The sequence below is a fragment of the Schistocerca americana genome, chromosome 11 (genome assembly GCF_021461395.2).
Source record: "Schistocerca americana isolate TAMUIC-IGC-003095 chromosome 11, iqSchAmer2.1, whole genome shotgun sequence".
In the NCBI taxonomy this organism is placed as follows: domain Eukaryota; kingdom Metazoa; phylum Arthropoda; class Insecta; order Orthoptera; family Acrididae; genus Schistocerca; species Schistocerca americana.
Genome location: NC_060129.1, coordinates 139,178,296 through 139,198,591, shown reverse-complemented (window position 1 = coordinate 139,198,591; position 20,296 = coordinate 139,178,296). Strand labels below are relative to the sequence as shown.

Here is a 20,296-nt window from a genome sequence, read left to right as displayed (position 1 = left end):
ATTTGGTTTACTGACGAAGCTTATTTTTACCTGGACGGCTTCGTCAATAAACAGAACTGGCGCATATGGGGAACCGAAAAGCCCCATGTTGCAGTCCCATCGTCCCTGCATCCTCAAAAAGTACTGGTCTGGGCCGCCATTTCTTCCAAAGGAACCATTGGCCCATTTTTCAGATCCGAAACGATTACTGCATCACGCTATCTGGACATTCTTCGTGAATTTGTGGCGGTACAAACTGCCTTAGACGACACTGCGAACACCTCGTGGTTTATGCAAGATGGTGCCCGGCCACATCGCACGGCCGACGTCTTTAATTTCCTGAATGAATATTTCGATGATCGTGTGATTGCTTTGGGCTATCCGAAACATACAGGAGGCGGCGTGGATTGGCCTCCCTATTCGCCAGACATGAACCCCTGTGACTTCTTTCTGTGGGGACACTTGAAAGACCAGGTGTACCGCCAGAATCCAGAAACAATTGAACAGCTGAAGCAGTACATCTCATCTGCATGTGAAGCCATTCCGCCAGACACGTTGTCAAAGGTTTCGGGTAATTTCATTCAGAGACTACGCCATATTATTGCTACGCATGGTGGATATGTGGAAAATATCGTACTATAGAGTTTCTCAGACCGCAGCGCCATCTGTTGTTGAAAATTGTAACTACTGTAATTTCGAAAGTTTGTCCGCCTGAAAATGTACTGTTGTCCCAAGCATATTGCAACAAACGGTGTATTTCTATCGCTGCTCGTTTAGTTTTTATTGCCGTTTCAAATATACCGGTCATTTTTGAAACACCCTGTATCTTTAAAACGTAATTTTGTCACGTTAGTACCAAGCTTCATTCTCTAGTTAAATTACATGTACTGTTAACAACCGAAACAGAAAAAAATAAGTTTCCATAATTAAGCACCGATATAACAACATTTAATGTATTAAAAAAAGTCGTTAATATCTGTCCTAATTTAAACGCTAATACTGTTTTTTGAGAAACACTTGTATAAGAAGGTAACAGTCTAGCAGATCTGTTGACACTGTGGTTTTGCCAAAGACGTTAAAAGTTTCTGCGGAGAAGCTAACTTGTAGTGTGTATTGTAGACATAAGTCGGGAAGTTGAGAATATACGGCAGCCTCGTACGTGTGTGGTCTGTGCTGGACGGGGAACGATTCGCGTCCTTCAGGCCCCGCTGAGTGTGGTTGGCAGGCGACTCCGGAGAAGTGTTCGTCTCGCGCTCCGGCAGGTCAAACTACGGCGGTGACTGAAGGATCTTCGCCATCTGTGTGGTGGGCTCCCTGCTGTATTGCTCGGTATACCGCCTCCTGCGTCCGTGGCTGGTGAGGGGGGACTGGACTGTGCGTGCAGCGGCGAGGTGCGTAGCGCTCTGGCACGTGCGCGCCGAACACATGTTGCCGCCAAGGCCGACTTCTCCTGCCAGCGTACGGTTAAATGGCGGGGAGCACACGGCTTTGGAGCTTACTGTGTGATTCCACGGTCCATATATCACGCCGATATGTAGCCATGTAGTCGTATAGCGCTGCCGTCAATGTTACTGCGATACATGAGCAACAGACGGCAATATTTTATATGACCGGGCAATATTGCTGAGGTTGCAGATCGTTGTCGACGTATTGCCGAGGGGCTACCTGTGTTGTCCAACAAGTGTGGACAGTATGTTGCCGTCTACATCTACATGATTACTCTGCAAGTCACATTTAAGTGCTTGGCAGAGGGTTCATCGAACCACAATCATACTATCTCTCTACCATTCCACTCCCGAACAGCGCGCGAGAAAAACGAACACCTAAACCTTTCTGTTCGAGCTCTGATTTCTCTTATTTTATTTTGATGATCATTCCTATCTATGTGGGTTGGCCTCAACAAAATATTTTCTCATTCGGAAGAGAAAGTTGGCGACTGAAGTTCCGTAAATAGATCTCGCCGCGACGAAAAACGTCTTTGCTTTAGTGAGTTCCATCCCAATTCGCGTATCATATCTGCCACACTCTCTCCCCTATTACGTGATAATACAAAACGAGCTGCCCTTTTTTGCACCCTTTCGATGTCCTCCGTCAATCCCACCTGGTAAGGATCCCACACCGCGCAGCAATATTCTAACAGAGGACGAACGAGTGTAGTGTAAGCTGTCTCTTTAGTGGACTTGTTGCATCTTCTAAGTGTCCTGCCAATGAAACGCAACCTTTGGCTCGCCTTCCCCGCAATATTATCTATGTGGTCTTTCCAACTGAAGTTGTTCGTAATTTTAACACCCAGGTACTTAGTTGAATTGACAGCCTTGATAATTGTACTATTTATCTAGTAATCGAATTCCAACGGATGTCTTTTGGAACTCGTGTGGATCACCTCACACTTTTCGTTATTTAGCGTCAACTGCCATCTGCCACACCATACAGCAATCTGTGGCCGTAATAGCATTGAGATCAATGTTGCTACATTACCAGTACAATAGAGGGCAATATTGCCATATGGCCGGTCAATATTGTTAGTGACGCAGGTAGTTGGCGATGTATCGCTGAGGAGCTGCCGGTGTTGTCCGTAAGGATGGACAATATGTGGCCGTAATAGCACAGTCGTCAACATTGCTGCAATACGAGCACGACAGAGGGCAATGTTGCTATATATCTGGACATTATTGCTGGTGTTGGAGGTATTTGGCGACAGGTCGCCGAGGGTGGAGAATATGTGGCCATAATAGCTGAGTCGTCAATGTTGCTGCAATACGTGAGCAGTAGCGTGCAAATATTGGTTTATGATAAGGTAATATTGATGGTACTGCAGGCACTTGGGTACATATCGCCCTGTGGCTGCCTGTGTTCTGCAACAGGGATGGACAATATGTGGCCGTAATAGCACTGCGGCCGGCTGGTGTGGCCGTGCGGTTCTAGGCGCTTCAGTTTGGAACCGCGTGACCGCTACGGTCGCAGGTTCGAATCCTGCCTCTGACATGGATGTGTGTGATATCCTTAGGTTAGTTAGGTTTAAGTAGTTCTAAGTTCTAGGGCACTGATGACCACAGATGTTAAGTCTCATAGTGCTCGGAGCCATTTGAACCGTAATGGCACTGCCATGAATGTTGCTACATTTCGAAAGAAATAGCGGGCAGTATTGCTATATGGCCGGTCAATATTGTTAGTGTCGCAGGTAGTTGGTGATGTATCGTCGAGGGGCTGCGGGTGTTGTCCTACAAGGATGGTCAATATGTGGCCGTGCATTGCCATCAATGTTACTACATTACGAGAGCAATAGCTAGCAATATTGCTATATGGCCGGTCAATATTGCTGGTGTGGCAGGTAGTTGGCGCCGTATTGTCGGGGGGGGGGGGGGGGGGGGGTGCTGCCGGTGTTGCCCAACAAGGGTGAAGAATATACAGGGTATGAGAACTTTGCCACCTATTTTCGAAAGGCAACAAAACGTGAAAAATGCAATTAGCCAGGGATGCAGTTATTTCAAGGGTTCATTCAACGGGCAAGAATGCACAATTCCAATAAATAAACAATCACTTTCAAGATAAAGTTACATTGTTTCTTTTAAATTGCACATGTTTGTTTTTTCTACCGAAATGAAACCTATAATTAGTGGTGGCAGACTTTGTCTCACTGCTCTCAACAAGATATCGTCTATAGTACGCAGACTTTAAACAATGGCGACGGTTCCGCAGTTTATGTCGTAATGCGGGTTGCCTGCACCGCCCTGAAGCGTGCTGCAGGCAACGCTTGGAGTTCTGCGCGTTGCAGCGGTAACTGCTTCGCATTTCAGAAGGTACGTGGTTTAGAACCGTCTGCCGTCACAAAAGCAAACATGTGCCACTTAAGAAACGTAACGTCGTACTGAAAGTGATGTTTGAAACTTCCTGGCAGATTAAAACTGTGTGCCAGGCCGAGACTCGAATCGGGACCATCCCCCAGGCTGTGGCTAAGCCATGTCTCCGCAATATCCTTTCTTTCAGGAGTGCTAGTTCTGCATGGTTCGCAGGAGAGCTTCTGTAAAGTTTGGAATGTAGGAGACGAGGTACTGGCAGAAGTAAAGCTGTGAGGACGGGGCGTGAGTCGTGCTTGGGTAGCTCAGTTGGTAGAGCACTTGCTCGCGAAAGGCAAAGGTCCCGAGTTCGAGTCTCGGCCTGGCACACAGTTTTAATCTGCCAGGGAGTTTCATATCAGCGCATACTCCGCTGCAGAGTGAAGATCTCATTCTGGAAAGTGATGTTTGTTTACTTGTAGGTATTGTGCGTTCCTGTCCATTGTGTGAGCCCCTGACAAACTAGACGCATCACTGGCCAGTTACATTTTTCACATTTTGTTTCTTTTCAGAAACATACGAGGTGTCGGAGTAAGATGGGACACCCTGAATATAGACACGCAAATTGTTACACCTAGGTATTTGTATGTGCTGACTGTTCCCAACTGCGAATCATTGATACTGTGCTCGTAGAACGCTACTATTCTTCGTTTTTGTTAAGTGTACCATTACATTTATGAAAATTTAAAGCTAGCTGGCAAGCCTGCGCTACTTAAAATTTTTATCAATAGCCTAATTTAATGCCATACTGACTGTTAATCGACCGTGTCTCTTTGAAAATGTATGAAAAAGGATTTTTTGATACCGCTCGCTACTAGTCAAAAAATTTGCTGACTTACTTAAAGCTCATCCCTGGGCTACAATCGCAATGCAAAAACATTTAACAGAAGTACACGAGCGTATTAAAGTTGTTCTCTAAAGTCTCGACACGCGCTGTCGTTATCTTGTGGAGAAAGAGACTTAGTATGTTGGTCTGCTTGTCGCATAAATTTGTTTTAAAAAATCACTCACTTTGTTGGTGTTAAATGTTTGTCTTTTTGTGGCGTGTTCGGTCTTACGTACGGAGTAGATAGTGCTTCCTTCTCTCCAGGATGGCTCCAGCATACTCCAGGACTAAAGAGAACAACTGTAATACCTATGTGTACTTTAGTTAAACGTTTTTGTATTGCGACTGTAGGCCAGAGATGAGCTTCTCAATTTGAAACACATTGCTTCATTAAACAATTTAAGTAAGTCAACAAAAAAAAAAAATGGTTCAAATGGCTCTGAGCACTATGCGACTTAACTTCTGAGGTCATCAATCCCCTAGAACTTAGAACTACTTAAACCTAACAAACATAAGGACATTACACACATCCATGCCCGAGGCAGGATTCGAACCTGCGACCGTAGCGGTCGCGCGGTTCCAGACCGTAGCGCCTAGAACCGGTCGGCCACCCCGGCCGGCAGTAAGTCAACAATCTTACTTAGTGGTAGCACTCTGGAAGTAATCTTTTCACGTGGCTGAATATTTGTGCAGTTTTTGTCAGACATACTTCCTTGTAGTTACGTGCATCATCTGCAAAAAGTCTGACGTTAAATAATAGTGAGCGTATGGCATTGGTGGCCGGGAGACCCCTCGCGGAGCGGTTCGGCCGCCGCTCAACAAGTTCTTTAACGCCACTACGGCGACTTGCGAGTGAATGAAGATGAAACGATGATGAAAGACACACAACACCCAGTCATCTCGAGTCAGAGAAAATCCCCGGCCCCGCCGGGAATCGAACCCACGACCCCATGCGCGGAAAGCGAGAACTCTACCGCAAGACCACGAGCCGCGGACAGTCTTACGTTTCTGTTCATATTGTCTGCAAGGTCTAAGTTTGGAAGATAGGAGAAGGAGTACTGGCGCAATTAAAGCTGTGACGAAGGGACGTGAGTCCTGCTTGGGTAGCTCAGTTTGGTAGAGCAGTTATCCACGAAAGGCAAAAGCCCCGAGTTCGAGTCTCGGTCTGGCACACGCATTTGACCTGCTAGGGAAGTGTATAAGAAAAAAAGTTCAAATGTGAGTGAAACCTTATGGGACTTAACTGCTATGGTCGTCAGCCCCTAAGCGTACACACTACTTAACCTAAATTATCCTCAGGACAAACACACACACCCATGCCCGAGGGAGGACTTAACTGCTATAGCCGTCAGCCCCTAAGCGTACACACTACTTAACCTAAATTATCCTAAGGACAAACACACACACCCATGCCCGAGGGAGGACTCGAACCTCCGCCGGGACCAGCCGCACAGTCCATGACTGCAGCGCCTGAGACCGCTCGGCTAATTCCGCGCGGCAAAGTGTATAAGAGAAGTGACCGTCAGCACTTGATTATGGATGAGGAATACTCAGCAGAAAGCTCGTGCATTTTGAACCACTTGTCGCAGATGGAAGCTCGAGAGAACATCATGCTTCACGAAATGGTCGTAGCGCATATTGCTTTGTTAAAAAATTTTCATTAAAAATCGAACGCAAGCCCTCCACATGGCAGGCGAGCATACTACCACAGAGCGACTCTGCTTCTTGAAACATTAACCTTACAATTGCGTACTGAAGACGCTTGGAACGTTCCAAAGTCGATTTTCTCAAGCTTTCATGAGACTTGCTTTGAGCTGCTTTGGTCGACCGATAGTTGAATCCTAAAAAAAAAATCCATGGTCCCGTATCTACATCTACATCCATATTCCATACTACGCAAGCCACCTGACGGTGTGTGGCGGAGGGTACCTTGAGTACCTCTATCGGTTCTCCCTTCTATTCCAGTCTCGTATTGTTCGTGAAAACAAAGATTGTGGGGGCTCTAATCTGTTTTTATCCTCATGGTCTCTTTGCGAGATATACGTAGGAGGGAACAATATACTGCTTGACTCCTCGGTGAAGGTATGTTCTCGAAACTTCAAAAAAATCCAGTACCGAGCTACTGAACGTCTCACTTGCAGAGTCTTCCACTGGAGTTCATCTATCATCTCCGTAACGCTTTGGCGATCACTAAATGATCCTGTAATGAAGCGCGCTGCTCTCCGTTGGATCTTCTCTATCTCTTCTATCAACACTTTCTGATATGGATCCCACACCGGTGAGCAGTATTCAAGCAGTGGGTGAACAACTGTACTGTAACCTACTTCCTTTGTTTTCGGACTGCATTTCTTCCAATGAATCTCAGTCTGGCATCTGCTTTACCGACGATTAATTTTACATGGTCATTCCATTTTATATCACTCCTAATGCGTACTCCCAGATAATTTGTAGAATTAGCTTCTTCCAGTTGTTGACCTGCTATATTGTAGCTAAATGATAAAGAATCTTTGTTTCCATGTATTCGCAGCACGTTACACTTGTCTACACTGATATTCAATTGCCATTCCCTGCGTCATGCGTCAATTCGTTGCAGATCCTCCTGCATTTCAGTACAATTTTCCATTGTTACAACCTCCCGATATACTACAGCATCTTCGAAAAGCCTCCGTGAACTTCTGATTTTATCCACAAGGTCATTTATGTATATTGTGAACAGCAATGGTCCTACGACGCTCCCCTGTGGCAGACCTGAAATCACTCTTACTTCAGGAGACTTCTCTCCGTTGAGAAAGACATGCTGCCTTCTGTTATCTAGGAACTCTTCCGTCCAATCACACAATTGTTCTGACAGTCCCGTAGTGAAAAGTAAAGCGTCTGACAAAAGAAACACCGCCATTATTCACTTCCATACGGACGACCCTAAGACAAGAACGCCGTACAAAAAATGGTTCAAATGGCTCTGAGCACTATGGGACTTAATTTCTGAGGTCATCAGTCCCTTAGAACCTAGAACTACATAAACCTAACTAACCTAAGGACATCGCACACACCCATGCCCGAGGCAGGATTCGAACCTGCGACCGTAGCGGCCGCGCGGTTCCAGACTGCAGCGCCTAGAACCACTCGGCCACCCGGGCCGGCACTGCCTCTCTTACCAAAGTGAGTGTTAGTGTTTAAATTCCAGGCTGTCGGGATTACACCCATCTTCAGAGATCACAAATTTCAACTCCTTCCTAAGCAACCAGGCGTACAGCTTTGACAACTCAAAGAAAGTGTTATTTCGAAATAAGGTGTTACTTCGACCACGCTCACCTTTCCAGACAGTATATCCGTGGCTCTCGGACGTCCGATCGGTCACTCGGCAAGACTCAGCGGTAGAGCGTCTCTGAGGGTATCCAGCTCGGTCCTGGACGAAACGTCAGGAACAAAATGGCTCTGAGCACTATAGGAGTGTCGAAGCCGCGACCGTAGCTGTCGCGCGGTTGCAGACTGTAGCGCCTAGAACCGCTCGGCCAGTCCGGCCGGAACGCCGTACAGATCTCCCGCATCGCAGCCGCCGCGTCAGAGAGAGAGGCGCCAGACCCACTCCGCCACGCACCTCCAGCCAGCCGGCCACTTTCCCTGTCACTTGACCCGCTGACCTTCCCCTCCCCTCCCCTCCCCCGCGCTTGCGTGTCGTCTCCAGCCAGGCGACAGCCTCCTCTGCGATCGGCCGGCCTCTCCTTTCTATTTTCGGCGTTCGTCGTCATCAGCTCGCCATCCGTGCCCGTAGTCCCGCGCTTTTCCTTCCGCCTGCAGACAACGCCTCCTCCCCCACATCACCCTGCCGTGTGCGGGCGGCCTTGACTCGCGCCGCAACACCGCTACGGCGCAAGTAGCCTGCGAGCTGAACCAGCAGCCATTCCAACGACAACAAACCCACTCGCACTTTTCTCCCGTGAAGGCCGTGGACCGAGGCAGTTGTGTGGACCAAGTATTTTTCGACTTCTCAACACTATTTTACTCGGTATCACGCTAACCCTTCCTAACGAAGGTGAGTTCCCGTGGGAGTACCAAGAGGCATTTCTCATTGTATTTAGTACTAGGGCTATCCACAAAGTACGATTTGGAATTAAAAATAAATAAAGTATTGGAAATTTTTTTAGTGATGTACAGATGAAAGCCACGCTTAAATACTACTTTTCTACATAGTTGCCCTTTAAATTAAGGCACTTGTCGTAGCGATGGAAGAGCTCGGAAATTCCTTCGTCGTAAAATTCGGCCGCCTGCGCCTTCAACCACGTGGCTACCTCTTCTCGAAGCTGTGCGTCGTCATCAAAACGCTGCACAGCCAACCACTTCTTCATTGCTGGGAATAAGTGGGAGTCGCTCGGTGCCAGGTCAGGACTGTACGGCGGATGAGGAAACAACTCCCACTTAAAAGATTCGAGAACTTCACGAGTGGCATTTGCCGTGTGGGCCCGAGCGTTGTCGTCAATCGGCAAGAACTTTGAGCCCAACTTTCCCCTGTGCTTGTTTTGTATTGCTCTTCTGAGGTTGTGCAGAGTTTGGCAATACCTTTGAGAGTTTATTGTAGTGCCTCTTTCCAGGAAATCCACAAAAATCACACCTTTTCTGTCCCAAAAGACAGTCATTACGTGGTTGAAGGCGCGGGCGGCCGAATTTTACGACGAAGGAATTTCCAAGCTCGTCCATCGCTACGATAAGTGCCTTAATTTAAATGGCAACTATGTAGAAAAGTAGTATTTAAGTGTGGCTTTCATCTGTATATAATAAAAAAAATTTCGAATACTTTGTTTATTTTTAATTCCAAAACGTAATGTACTTTGTGGATAGCCCTCGTATTTCTTAAAATGGAGGTCGCAACATGTTACCATGGATGGAGCGTGCAAGGGAACTGACCACTGGTCTTTATCACGTATTGAAGTACACGATACCCGAATAAGCAGATAATTTTAAACTGAGGGCAACAACAGCTTATACATAGTCCACAGAACCTTCAATCACTAAAATCCAGATGCTGAAATGGACGAAACTGATGAACATATAGCTGAATGAAAGCTCGTTAATTCGCTACACTGAGGTGGTAAAAGTAATGGTATATCGATATGCACACATACAGCGACAACAGTATCGAGTATACAAGCTACACTATGTGATCAAAAGTATCCGGACACCTGGCTGAAAATGACTTACAAGTTCGTGGCGCCCTCCATCGGTAATTCTGGAATTGCCCCACCCTTAGCCTTGACTACAGCTTCCACTCTCGCAGGCATACGTTCAGTCAGGTGCTGGTTGGAATGGCAGCCCACTCTTCACGGAGTGCTGCACTGGGGAGAGGTATCGATGTCGGTCGGTGGGGCCTGGCACGATGTCGGCGTTCCAAAACATCCCAAAGGTGTTCTATGGGATTCAGGTCAAGACTCTGTGCAGGCCAGTCCATTACAGGGATGTTATTGTTGTGTAAGCACTCCGCCATAGGCCGTACACTATGAACAGGTGCTCTATCGTGTTGAAAGATGTAACAACCATCCACGAAATGCTCTTCAACAGTGGCATGCAAAAGGCGCTTAAAACATCAATGTAGGCCTGTGCTGTGATACTGCCACGGAAAACAACAAAGGGTGCAAGCTCCCTCCGTGAAAAACACAACCACACCGAATTTTACTGTTGACACTACACACGCTGGCAGATGACGTTCACCGGGCATTCGCCATACCCACACCCTACCATCGGATCACCACATTGTGTACCGTGATTCGTCGCTCCACACAACATTTTCCCACTGTTCAATCGTCCCATGTTTACGCTCCTTACACCGAGCGAGGCGTCGTTTGGCATTTACCGGCGTGATGTGTGGCTTATGAGCAGCCGCTCGACCGTGAAATCCAAGAGTTCTCACCTCCCGCCTTACTGTCACAGTACTTGCAGTGGATCCTGATGCAGTTTGGAATTCCTGAGTGATGGTCTGGAGAGATGTCTGCCTATTACACATTACGACCCTCTTCAAATGTCGGCGATCTCTGTCGGTCAACAGACGAGGTCGGCCTGTACACTTTTGTGCTGTACGTGTCCCTTCACGTTTCCACTTCAATATCACATCGGAAACAGTGGAGCTAGGGGTGTTTAGGAGTGTGGAAATCTCGCGTACAGACGTATGACACAAGTGACACCCAATCACCTGACCACGTTCGAAGTCCGTGAGTTCCGCAGAGCGCCCCATTCTACTTTGTCACGATGTCTAATGACTGCTAAGATCGTTGATATGGAGTACCTGGCAGTAGGTGGCAGCACAATGCACCGAATACGGAAAAAGTCTGTTTTTGGAGGTGTCCGGATACTTTTGATCAGATAATGTACTTACATTACTTTCATTACATGAAGGCACTGTAATTTACGATTGACAAAGTGAGATGGTCCATAAACGTAGTAGGCTGCAGTGCCATGTTTATTTAATCGTGCCATTAGCTACCTTCGACTAAGAGTCATTGTCAAGCACATTCGTAAGGTATATATTTCATGTCATTTTCAAATCACTCAGATGTAATTAAGAGTGATTTTAAAATGACACGAAATACCGATGTTACAAATGTGACTGTCAATGAGGCGTAGTGCAAATTAGCTAAAGGCGCGATTAAATAAACATCGCATTGCAGCCTACTACGAGCCATGTTTACGTCTATCAAGCATGTGGAGGCTGTGGATCCCCACGAATACAATTTTTGTAATAGCCGAGTCCTACCTGCAGTATACTGAGCAACTGTGAAAGTTAAAACGGTAAGTATAACGAGGTTTGGAACATGATTAATATCGCAACCAGCATTAAGACACAGAACTGAACTTATAAAATGGCTCTAAGCATTGTGGAACTTAACATCTGAGGTCATCAGTCCCCTAGACTTAGAACTACTTAAACCTAACCAACCTAAGGACATCACACACATCCATGCCCCGAGGCAGGATTCGAGCCTCCGACCGTAGCGGCAGCGCGGTTCCGGACTGAAGCGCCTAGATCCGCTCGGCCACAGAGGCCGGCGAACTGAACTTACTGATTGCCGGTACTGTGGTGAGGATCGATTACCTCATTACATAATTACATGTTCGTCAGTGTTACCCATTAACTTTACATAAGTTTCACTCCATTTTCAAAGAAACAATTATATTTGTAATTTCGATACATTTCGCAGTCATACTAGTATCTGAAGTGTCGAATATTAAAAATCACAATTATAATCACATTTATTGTTTGAATAATTATCCTGGAAAAAAGTAAAATATAGCGGCAGGCAAAGAGCACTTTAAAAATGAACACAGTCACTCTCGACCGCAAAAGAACATTTATTCTGTGGTAACCGGTTGCTGTCAGATTCTGACCGTCGTGGTATCAGAGTCGGAAGATAATCAGAAACTGACCGAAATCGGCTGCAACAAAAATTTTTTTTCCGTTCGAGACTGTTTGTGTTCATTTCAAAAGAAACTTTTATTTTTGTATTAGTGACATTACGTGACTGTGTTGCTGCAGTGAACATACAGCTAGTCGTTTGGTATTTAAGTTACGTATGAAAGTTCTCGCAGCTGCTGTGGTATTCCTGCGCCCCTGCTTAGAGGCGATGACCTTGGAAGGCGCTTTCGCTCGCTGCTACTCCGTCCAGAGATCGTTCTTCCGCCCCTCCCCTACCCCGACGTCGCGGCGTTGTTTTCTCTGTCACTTGCTCTCGCTCCCCCTCCCCCCCCCCCCAACTCTTCCCCTTCACCATTACCACCACCACCACTTGTCTCTGCTTCTCCGGCTTTTGTTCCACAGTTTCTCAGTAGCGGGAGAAACCGACCAAATGTCCCAGCGGCGGCTGTGCTGCTTGCGACACCTGCATTCCTCAGACGTCTGTGTGTGTGTGTGTGTGTGTGTGTGTGTGTGTGTGTGTGAGCCGACGCCCCGCGAAGAACGCGGCTCGCCCTCTGTGATTCCGGCTACGGCCGCCTGGGGCGCCCGTGTCGCACGCTTCTACCGCGAGTTTATCTTTCGGACCCAACCGCATAACAACACAGCCCATATATAAGCGTCCGCGACGGGGGACGGGGAGGAGGGTGGGGGAGGGGGAAGAAGCGGTACTGCCTCCCCACCACCACCACCACTTGGACGTATAGGCTTTAAAATAGTACAGAAATTTATCAATGATGCAGCAATTAAAGGAAATAAACTACTCACTACTAATTTCTTTCCTTTTGTTTCTCAGAAACAATCTGTGACTTCGTGTAGCGTAAGGTGCAATGCACACACGACAGGATCTTCACAACCTTACTATGGATCGTGGAAGTGGATCTTACTCTAAAGAAAATCACTCTTGAGAAATCAAACTCTGATTATTGAGGAAAATATTACTCAAAATGAGAAGAGTTAAACAATTACAAAATTCTTTCATTATGACAGTTATTAAAATCATAACCCATGGCGTAATTTGTGACATAATGAAAAACAGAGAGATCTAATTAACACTAATCATGAAAGTTGTCAGTTAACTGACTGCCAAAAATTTCGTAGAATTCATAGTTTTGGCAAACATGCCTCCGTTACCTTTAAAATTCCTTCAAAATCTTCTCCATCACTACACTGAATGAGAAAATATTAGAAATGACTTTTCATCTCCTTAATAGTATATCAGATAGTTTCTCCCAGATTCACAAAAAACAGATTTCTTTTTCTTAAAAACTCAACTGCCCGCTACTGTGCCTCAAATGAGAATGCCCCAGAGCTGCAAAACACTGACTGACTAGCAAGTCAGCCGCAGATAAAACTAAACACGGAGTCAGGGATCTTACCACTACTCATTCTATGCGCTCAATCATCTTTTCCCCAGTACAGTAAACAACATAAAATTATTTCCACAACAGCAGAAAACATGAGAATCTCACACTACAAGTGCTTGAATTTTGCTCGTCACTTTGGTCACCATACCAGATAGGACAGGTAGAGGAAACAGAGAGCATCCAAAGAAGAGCAGCGCATTTCATTCCAGGTTCGTTTAGTAAGCGCGGAAGCTCACGGACATGCGCAACCCACTCCAATGGCAGACGGTGCAAGAGAAGTGTTCCGTATCATTCTACGGTCTACAGCTTAAGTCCCGAAAGCCTTAAGTATACTGCTTCCTCCTACGGACGTATCGCGAAAAGCCCATAAAAGTAAACTTAGAGATATTCGAACCCACGTTGATATCCCGCGAAATGTACGTGAGAATAAAATTTGAGATATTCGAACCCATACGGATATCTCGCGAAAAGTCCGTGAAGATAGTATTAAAGATATTCGAAGCCATGCAGATATCTCGCGATAAGTCCGTGAAGATAAAACTGGAGATATTCGAGCCCATGCTGATATCTCACGAAAAGTCCGTGAAAAATTAGAAATACTCGAACTCACGCGGGTATCTCGCGAGAGTTCTGTGAACATAAAATTAGAGATATTTGAGCCCCAGTGGATATGTCGCGAAAAGTCCGTGAAGATAAAATTAGAGATATTCGAGCCCATGCAGATATCTCGCGAAAAGTCTGTGAAGATAAAATTAGAAATACTCGGACCCACGCGGATATCTCGCAAGAATTCTGTGAAGATAAAATTGTTTGGATTCCGTAGAAATGTTGGAACACGTGAGGCAATACTGACCCTACGACTTATCTTAGAAGCTAGATTAATAAAAGGCAAACCGACGTTTCTAGCATTTGTAGAATTGGAGAAAGTTTTTGACACTGTTGACTGGAATACGCTCTTTCAAATTCTGAAGGTGGCAGGGGTAAAATACAGGGAGCGAAAGGCTATTTACAATTTGTACAGAAACCAGATGGCAGTTATAAGAGTCGAGGGACATGAAAAGGAAGCAGTGGTTGGGAAGGGTGTGAGACAGGGTTGCAGCCTCTCCCCGATGTTATTCAATCTGTATATTGAGCAAGCAGTGAAGGAAACAAAAGAAAAATTCGGAGTAGGTATTAAAATCCATGGAGAAGAAATAAAAACTTTGAGGTTCGCCGATGACATTGTAATTCTGTCAGAGACAGCAAGGGACTTGGAAGAGCAGTTGAATGGAATGGATAGTGTCTTGAAAGGAGGGTATAAGATGAACATCAACAAAAGCAAAACGAGGATAGTGGAATGTAGTCGAATTAAGTCGGGTGATGCTGAGGCAATTAGATTAGAAAATGAGACAAAGCAGTAAAGGAATTTTGCTATTTGGGGACCAAAATAACTGATGATGGTCGAAATAGAGAGGATATGAAATGTAGACTGGCAATGGCAAGGAAAGCGTTTCTGAAGAAGAGAAATTTGTTAACATCGAGTATAGATTTAAGTGTCAGGAAGTCATTTCTGAAAGTATTTGTATGGAGTGTAGCCATGTATGGAAGTGAAACATGGACAATAAATAATTTGGACAAGAAGAGAATAGAAGCTTTTGAAATGTGGTGCTACAGAAGAATGCTGAAGATTAGATGGGTAGATCACATAACTAATGAGGAGGTACTGAATAGGATTGGGGAGAAGAGGAGTTTGTGGCACAACTTGACTAGAAGGAGGGATCGGTTGGTAGGACATGTGTTGAGGCATCCAGGAATCACCAATTTAGTATTGGAGGGCAGCATGGAGGGTAAAAATCATAGAGGGCGACCAAGAGATGAATACACCAAGCAGATTCAGAAGGATGTAGGTTGCAGTAGGTACTGGGAGATGAAGAAGCTTGCACAGGATAGAGTAGCATGGAGAGCTGCATCAAACCAGTCTCAGGACTGAATACCACAGCAACAACAAAATTAGAGATATTTGAGCCCATGCAGATATCTTGTGAAAAGTCCCTGAAGATAAAATTAGAGATATTCGAGCCCACGTGGAGACTTACCAGGAATCGTCGTTCCCGCGAACCGTTCGCGACTGGAACAGGATAGGGGGGAAAAGAATCGCACGCAAAATACCCTCCATCACACACAATAATCTGCCTTTCTGAGTATAAGTGCAGATGCTGATGTATGGCCGTATTAGCGGACGCGAAGTCCAGAGGAGTGTAGCGGCGGCCGAGCGTCGCCGGGGACAGGCGGGTCTCGAAGCCGGTCCTCCCGGTATGGCGAGACCGGGGCAGGACTGGCCGGAGCGCCGGGCAGCCAGGGTCAGCGGCCGCCCGCGCCTCCTGGAGGTCGCCCGGCCGCCCGTCACACAGCTCTCTGAAGCCCTCCCTGCCACACACTTAAGAGCGACTTGGAGGGCGAAATGAAAGGTACCTTCTCCCAAGCAACTTCCAGTGTCCGATATCCTACTGAAAAAAGCGCCCTCTGCCACGCTCTTCACCGGGATTTACACAGAAGCGCCAAAGAAAACAGAGACATATAAACAGACAGAATACGGGGCAGCGGTCGGCGACACCTACATAAGACAAGCATCTTGCGCAATTGTTAGATCGGTTACTGCTGCTACAATAACAGGTTATCAAGATTTACGAGGTGCATTCAAGTTCTAAGGCCACCGATTTTTTTTCTAATTAACTACTCACCCGAAATCGATGAAACTGGCGTTACTTCTCGACGTAATCGCCCTGCAGACGTACACGTTTTTCACAACGCTGACGCCATGATTCCATGGCAGCGGCGAAGGCTTCTTTAGGAGTCTGTTTTGACCACTGGAAAATCGCTGAGGCAATAGCAGCACGGCTGGTGAATGTGCGGCCACGGAGAGTGTCTTTCATTGTTGGAAAAAGCCAAAAGTCACTAGGAGCCAGGTCAGGTGAGTAGCGAGCATGAGGAATCACTTCAAAGTTGTTGTTACGAAGAAACTGTTGCGTAACGTTAGCTCGATGTGCGGCTGCGTTGTCTCGGTGAAACAGCACACGCACAGCCCTTCCCGAACGTTTTTGTTGCAGTGCAGGAAGGAATTTGTTCTTCAAAACATTTTCGTAGGATGCACCTGTTACCGTAGTGCCCTTTGGAACGCAATGGGTAAGGATTACGCCCTCGCTGTCCGAGAACACGGACACCATCATTTTTTCAGCACTGGTGGTTACCCGAAATTTTTTTGGTGGCGGTGAATCTGTGTGCTTCCATTGAGCTGACTGGCGCTTTGTTTCTGGATTGAAAAATGGCATCCACGTCTCATCCATTGTCATAACCGACGAAAAGAAAGTCCCATTTGTGCTGTCGTTGTGCGTCAACATTGCTTGCCAACGTGCCACACGGGCAGCCGTGTGGTCGTCCGTCAGCATTCGTGGCACCCACCTGGATGACACTTTTCGCATTTTCAGGTCGTCATGCAGGATTGTGTGCACAGAACCCACAGAAATGCCAACTCTGGAGGCGATCTGTTCCACAGCCATTCGGCGATCCCCCAAAACAATTCTCTCCACTTTCTCGATCGTGTCGTCAGACTGGCTTGTGCGAGCCCGAGGTTGTTTCGGTTTGTTGTCACACGATGTTCTGCCTTCATTAAACTGTCGCACCCACGAACGCACTTTCGACACATCCATAATTCCATCACCACATGTCTCCTTCAACTGTCGATGAATTTCAATTGGTTTCACACCACGCAAATTCAGAAAACGAATGATTGCACGCTCTTCAAGTAAGGAAAACGTCGCCATTTTAAGTATTTAAAACAGTTCTCATTCTCGCCGCTGGCGGTAAAATTCCATCTGCCGTATGGTGCTGCCATCTCTGGGACATATTGACAATGAACGCAGCCTCATTTTAAAACAATGCGCATGTTTCTATCTCTTTCCAGTCCGCAGAAAAAAAATCGGAGGCTTTAGAACTTGAAAGCACCTCGTAAATGAAACTCCCTGGCAGATTAAAACTGTGTGCCGGACCGAGACTCGAAAGGTCCCGAGTTCGAGACTCGGTCCGGCACACAGTTTTAATCTGCCAGGAAGTTTCATATCAGCGCACACTCCGCTGCAGAGTGGAAATCTCATTCAAGATTTAAATGAGTTTGAACGTTGTGTTATAGTCGACGCGTGTGCGATGGGTCACAGCGTCTCATTTCACGAGTGGACGTGAATATCAGGAATCTGGTAGAACATCAAAAGTCTCCGACATCACTGCGGCCGGAAAAAGATCCTGCAAGAATGGGACGAACGACTACTGAACAGAATGGTTCAACGTAACAGAAGTGCAACCCTTCCGCAAATTGCTGCAGATTTGAATACTGGGCCATCGTACAAAGCATTCAACGAAACATCATCGATATGGGCTTTCAGAGCCGAAGGTCCACTCTTGTACTCTTGATGACGCCCCACGTGGGCCCATCAACTCCGAAATTGGGCTGTTCATGAATGGAAACATGTTGCCTCGTCGGACGAGTCTCGTTTCAAATTGTATCGAGCGGGTGGAAATGTACAGTTGTGGAGACAGCCTCGTGAATCCCTGGACCCTGCATGTCAGCGGGGAACTGTTCAAGCTGGTGGAGGCTCTGTAATGGTATGGGGCGTGTGCAGTTGGAATGATTTAGGACCCCTGATACGTCTAGATACGACTTTGACAGGTGACATGTACGTTAACATACCGTCTGATCACCTGCACCCATTCACGTCCATCGTGCGTTCCAACGGACTTGGGCAATTCCAGCAGGACAATCCGACACCCCATACGTCCAGAGTTGCTACAGAGTGGCTCCAGGAACACTCTTCTGAGTTCAAACACTTCCGCTGACCACCAGACTCCCCAGACATGAACATTATTGAGCGTGTCTGGGATGCCTTGCAACGTGCTGTTCAGAAGAGATCTCCACCTCCTCCTACTCTTGCCGATTTGTGGACAGCCCTGCAGGATATTACCTCCAGCACTACTGGTCCCGATGGCCCTACACGATATTAGGCAGGTGTACCAGTTTCTTTGGCTCTTCAATATATGTAGTACAGCTGCGAGGCAGTTTATCACGATTTGAATGCCACTACCAGAGAAACGCTTTGTGTCCATCTAAGTAACGTATCCCCTGCCACTATAAAGTCTATTCGGAGAATGTGTAGAAAAGTTCCCTCAACCATACCCTTTGCATTTGAGGCCCTGAGGTCAAAAAGGGAACTTGTCATAATTTTTGTGGCATAAGAGCCATTACTGGAGCTGTCATTTTTACACGATTACATGTGTTGGTTCTAAAATGGGACTTGCTGAGTCATTTTTTTTTCCCTTGTCTAAACCAGTGTTGAAATCCCGTTTCTTGCAGGAAGAGGTCACAGTCACAGAGACAAGTCCCTACACTGCGTGAAACAACCTCGGCTGTGACGACAGCACTGCAGCAGAATGCAGCAACGTACGTGGATACACTGTTCGATCAGGATGCGTCTCTGTTCCACCCAGTAGCAGCGGGATGGTGAAATATGAACTTCCTCTGGTTAAGACTGCAGCCGGCCGGTGTGGCCGAGCGGTTCTAGGCATTTCAGTCTGGAACCGCGCGACTGCTACGGTTGCAGGTTCGAATCCTGCCTCGGGCATTGATGTGTATGACGTCCTTAAGTCAGTCAGGTTTAAGTTCTGGGGGACTGATGAACTTAGATGTTAAGTCCCATAGTGGTCAGAGCCATTTGAACCATTTTTGTTATGATTGCGACAGTCCCTCACTTCCATAATGTTTCGGGGGCATACATGGACAACATTCCTCTGAAACTAGAGAGGCTACAGGATGTTTCACTCATGACTCATGCTATCCCTTTGCAGTTTCGTGAGTATTTCGATAATATTTGCAAGAAATGTGCCATTAGTAAAGTGACTGGTGGCGCTGAAGACAGTGAATCTGGAATTCAAGGTTGGAACAGTGATCAGGAGTGACAAATCCCTGAGCTTATGTGTCTGTCAAAACGAACAGGGTTGTTTAATAAATAGAAAATGTGGAATTACCTATCCCACGTTACAAGCCAAGGCACTAAAAAGCATATTGTCTTGCATTATATTGTCTATTTTGATTTGTATTATTTAATTATGAATGATTATACAAATAATAGCAAGGTGTATGAAGACGCTGAAATGGCTGAAAAGAATATTTGCTTGAAAATATATTATTCTTTTAGTTACACGATATTTACAATAAAATGAATCTTATTTGAATCAAAAAGAGGGTCATTATATATTACAGTTTTCGATTATTTGCTTTTATACTGTGATTGCAGATTTTGATATAAGATAGTATTCTTTCTGATGAGCATGCGTCAGTAACTATAAGGTTTGGGAATAATACTGCTCAAGACTGTACAGTTTTTTCAATGTATCTCAAAAGCATTTTCGAGTTACATGTCCTTTTTTTAGATCTCAATATCTCAGTTCTCTCGCAGTTTACTAGGAACAGTAAAAATTTTGGAATGCCCTGGTTCTAAACACAAACGAAAGCTGTTTACCCATACGTTTGACAGCGACTTTCTAATGAATCGTGACTTGATTTCCATATGATTTCTTCAATTTGCTCTAATTCTGTGTAAACGGAGAAATGAACCTGACTAGACAACATTTGTGGGCTATGGGGTTTTAACGGTTTTAAATCGCCATTAACGATATGAAAATGGACTTAGAAATGGTGACGGACGAAGAAACCCCATCTAAAGGTACAATTTATCATTGGTACGGTAAATTCAGAAGATACCGGTTTTTTTCTCAGTGACGGATTTCGTGATCGACGTCCAAGAACTACTGTATTAATGAATAA

At 45.9% G+C, this 20,296-nt stretch overlaps 1 protein-coding gene and 1 non-coding gene across 2 annotated transcripts in view; one reads left to right on the top strand and one right to left on the bottom strand.

The window, feature by feature from the left end:
- The window catches only part of LOC124553392 (proteoglycan 4-like), a 256,733-nt gene that overhangs the window by 80,682 nt on the left and 155,755 nt on the right, over nt 1–20,296 (top strand). The gene's annotated exons all lie outside the window — the stretch shown is intronic.
- On the bottom strand, nt 7,695–7,778 carry Trnas-gga. The gene is given in 2 exon segments: nt 7,695–7,729; nt 7,739–7,778. It is a non-coding gene; the product is annotated as a tRNA-Ser (tRNA).